The sequence below is a fragment of the Octopus bimaculoides genome, chromosome 18 (genome assembly GCF_046866305.1).
Source record: "Octopus bimaculoides isolate indiv1 chromosome 18, ASM4686630v1, whole genome shotgun sequence".
NCBI classification, from domain to species: domain Eukaryota; kingdom Metazoa; phylum Mollusca; class Cephalopoda; order Octopoda; family Octopodidae; genus Octopus; species Octopus bimaculoides.
In genome coordinates, this window is record NC_142945.1 from 52,960,297 (window position 1) to 52,965,296 (window position 5,000).

General features: G+C 31.4%; 1 long non-coding RNA gene across 1 annotated transcript in view; it reads right to left on the reverse strand.

The window, feature by feature from the left end:
* Positions 1-5,000, reverse strand: part of LOC149132106 (uncharacterized) — a 132,302-nt gene that overhangs the window by 126,532 nt on the left and 770 nt on the right. The gene's annotated exons all lie outside the window — the stretch shown is intronic.

Consider the following 5,000-nt stretch of genomic DNA (forward strand, 5'->3'; position numbering starts at 1 on the left):
TAGCTAATATGCTACTTCTTTTGCACAAGTATATACATACATACATACACACACGCACATACATACATACATACATACATACATATATATGTATGTATGTATATATGCACACACACACATATATATACATGCGTACGTACATATACATGTAAATTGATGTATAATATTTAGACAAACACACATGTATATATCCATATTTATATTTGGACGTACGTACATGTTTGTATGCATATATATATATATATATATATATATATATATACACAGACATACATACATACATACATACATACATATATATATATATATATATATATATATATATATATATATATATATATATATATATATATATATATATATAAATGTATGTATGTATTTATGTATGTATAGATACTTATAGTGGTAAAAGATGTAAGCCAATAAAAGTGATTACGTAACTCTCTCGTTCTTTTGTCGTTCATTAACTGGTAGTTTGCTCTGTACTGACCTCATGCTTTATTGTATAAGCATATTAAGTTCGAACAAATTGTTATTAGTATCGCTATTCCCAAACGGAAACACAATTAATGACACACACACATGGGGTGTGTGGTGTGTGTTGGTGTGGTCGTCTGTCTTTGTATCTGTTTGTCTAAGAATGTTTGTATGTGTGTGTTAGCAGTATGTGTCGATAGTAGATTTATTTCTGGAAATATTTACCCTGTAACTACTCAGAGCGTTAGGTATGCGGGATCATTCAGATTTTCTAGAGAAGTAAATGTCAGTAATGAAGTCGGCGAAGAGAATTGATCGTAGATGCTGGTCGTTGGTTTGTAAACGGCATGCACTGAGATTCCCTCCTCTATATTTTCATTGATGAAAGCCAAACCAAGATGACTACTGATATTGTCTGTCATGTCATACAATGTTCCAGAACCATAGGATGAATTTGATCAGATAAAATGCTCACATAGTCTTGACTATTAATTCTGCCATTAAGGGAAATCATTGGGCAGGCGGATTTCCAAGATATAGCCCCCATCCCCAGACCATCACAGATCCTCTTCCATGTTTAACAGTTGGAAGAAGGCAGTCTGGCTCCAATGCTTCTTTTGGCTGTCTCCATGCGTATACTCGGTTGGTGGTCGGAAATAAGGTAAAGGATGACTCGTCCGAGAAAATATCATTCTTCTACTGCTCTAGGGACCAATTCTGAAGGTTTTTTCTCCACTCTAAACGCTTTGCAACGTTTGATTTTGAAAGTAGTGGTTTTTGATTGCAGCCCACCCGTGAAATCTGGCGAACAGTTTTTGTGGAAACTGGGTTCTCGAGGTGGTCATTAAGCTCTGCAGTAATTTTGGGAGCTGTACTTTTGTGATTCTTTCTAACAATTCACGTAAGATTCCGACGGTCCCTATCGGAAAGTTTTGGCTTTCTTCCAGAGTTTTATTTCGACGAGATGGTTTTTCCCTCTTTCTCAAAAGCTGTCATTACTTTCGAGACTTCATTACTTCTTGACACACCGAAAACTCCGACTGTTTTCGTTACGCTAGAGCCTGTCAAACGAGCACCAACAATTTAACCTCTTTGAAAGTCCGATAGATCTGTCGTTTTAATGAATTTTAATTACCTTTTTCTAATGATATCTGAAAAGAAACAGCTATTTTAGCAAAACATATTAAGCAACACTAATAATAAATAAAAAAAAAAACATAAAAATAAACAAGCTTTTCCCAGTTTTATAGATATTTCAAAATTATGATGCTATGATGCTAGGTGTTTCCATTATTTTGTATGTATCTGTATGAGGAGGTATTAGCGTTATAAAATCACGCCTTTTTTTAAATTCGACATTATAACGTTGGAATTAGGTGTGAATGTGCCCCGTTCGTATTATTAACTACTTATGCCCTTTCTGCTGCTTATTAAACAGTGTGGTATATACACTTAAAACTTCATGCACTCATATGCTCCAATACATTACCATACAAGCCTTGAAGCCCATATATACATTCATGCAACTATAAATTTGTATATATACACATACCCATTCACACAAACACACATACACTCACACATATATATATATATAGATAGGTAGATAGATATATAAACATATATATATATATATATATATATATATATATATATATATATATATATATATATATATATATATATATATGTATATATATATATATATATATATATATATATATATATATATATATATATATATATATATATATATATATATATATATATATATATATATATATATATATATATATATATATATATATATATATGTATGTATGTATATATGTTTATATGTATGTATGAGTATGTATATACACAGAAGAGGAATCGAGGAAGAGACGAAGAGAGACAAATGAAGAGATATTACACATAGGCCCTCAAATATTCAGAAACATGCTGTTATAATGGTGAGAGTAAACTGGCTAATTTCTACAGAAGAACAAAAGAGATTGAAATAGATACAATATGCCATGATAAAAGAGAGTCTGTCCCATATATATATGCGTACATATGCATGTATATATATATATATACGTATATATATACTTGTATACATATATATATGTATATGCACATATATTATACATACATACATACATATATATATATATATATATATATATATATATATATATATATATATATATATACACATAGATATATGTATATAAATATATCTACAGATTCATATATATGTATACGTATATGTATATATATATGTACATATATATATGTGTATATACATATATATAGGTATATACACACACACACACATATATATATATATATATATATATATATATATATATATATATATATATATACTTACATATAGAGAGATGTATACTTAAGAAGGTGTAAGTATTAAATCGCCAGAACCTAATGGAATTTAAAAAATGTCTTTTTTCAAGTGAATATGTAATAAATGTTAGAATATTGCAAAAATTTAAGACTTCACTGAAAATTTTAGCAAAGATGTTAACACTTCTTATTTGACTTTTATTGCTCTGTCATGTAAATATTTTTATATATCGTCACCTCTAATCCTCGCATTAATCGACATATATGCGAACGCAAGCACTAATATATGCGCTCGAATAAATAAACACATGCGCATTCACATGCTCATCTGATCATTAACACCTTATCAACTAAGAATTAAGTCGTACACAGTTATAAAATAATTTTCTTTCTCTAATAAATAAGCATTTCCCTATCAACCATCGTTGCAGAAAATTATTTACAAAAAGTCGTTTTCTTTGTACTTCTAGCTTGAAGTTATTGCAACGCGTTAACCAGTACACAGTAATCTTTCGATTATCGCGGTGGTTATGTTCCAAAACCCCCTGCGATAAGTGAAAATCCGCGAAGTAGAAACAGTACTGTGCTGTATATGTTTATCTTTATAATTTGTATATATTTATTTTATTATAAATGCAAAACAGCACCACGGGGGAATCGATGTATGCTTAAATAATAAACTGCAATAGGTGAACCACGATAGGTGAACCGCGATATGGTATGGAATTACTGTATATAGGTTTGCTAATGCACGCATGCAGAAGCGCATAATGGTGGCCCCTAATAAGTTATGTAATACTAGAACAACTGTATATAAAGCATACTTACCTCCACTAAAACGAAACCTAATATAGTACGCAAACTCTATGTTAGTTAAATTTGAGCAGCATTACTTCAATCATACATATTCAAACATATACAGGAAAACAACTTAATCAAATTATATATGGAATTTGGAAAAACTTAATCAGGAACACAACACTGATTTTGTAATCAAGTGCAAGATCCATGAATGATGCAGATTATATAGAAATGCAATAAAAAGCAGGTTTACGTGTACCTGGAAGCGACTCACGAAATACTATTAGCAATTCTGCAAATTATCTCAGCACAAGATCAGAGAGATATACGAAATGTTATCACATTGATAAGTAATTGCTAACGTACCGAAAGTTCACAACACACCCTGATTAAATATACCAACACCGAATCTCAATATACTCCTTTTAAGCTTCATTTCCTCTGATCTGCTTCTATAATTTTTAGTTTGTTATCTAACGTTATATATTTATTGGCCTTTCCGAACTAAAACCTATATAATTGTCTACATTTCCTTAAAAATTTCCATTTCACATTCTCTCTTTTTCACTATTTTTCAAAATTCTTATTTCATTATTAACATTTTCCGTGTATATATTTATATCGATATCATCATAAACAGACAGACCGGGTTGTTACAACTGTCCCATATGTTTATACGCAATGCATTTTGATGCAACAGGATATGTGACCCAGTACGAACACTAGAAGCTTTTCATATATGTACTAATTTTGGGGCTATTATAAAGATTATTTGTTGTCGTCTTATATGATTATTTAACCAAATAAAAACCTGACACCACTATGTTTAGTCTATAACGGACTCATATTTTATACATTTCACTCCTCATTCGCATAAAGTAGTTTATCTTTTTAGTCAACGTATATATTTACCATTAACGCTCCTGTGTTGTATCGTAACGTATTACAGAGTCATATAATAATCCTTATTTTAAGATTTGTGATAGCACGGTGCCGACAGCCAGCACTCGCAAGCGATACTTTTGTTAATCATTTTAGGTGTCAATGTAATCGCGAGTGGAAGTAGTTAGCGTATCACCATGGCCGCATTAGTTTGGAGACAGCAGCACATTCAGTCGTATCTGCTGATGAGAAAAAGCTGCACCAGCACACGACTGTTATTCTTTTATTTTGGGGTAAACTAGAGCGACGTGCAATAAACTGCATTGCTCAAGGGTGCAACACATCGTCTGGTCTCGAAAATGAACTCATGATCCAATGATCACGAGTCGAGAACACTAGTCACCGGGTCATGCGATTTCATGATTTGTGATGTTAGCACAGTATGATACAGAATGGAGCAAATGCCATTTCCAAGCCCTGGAACGACAATTATG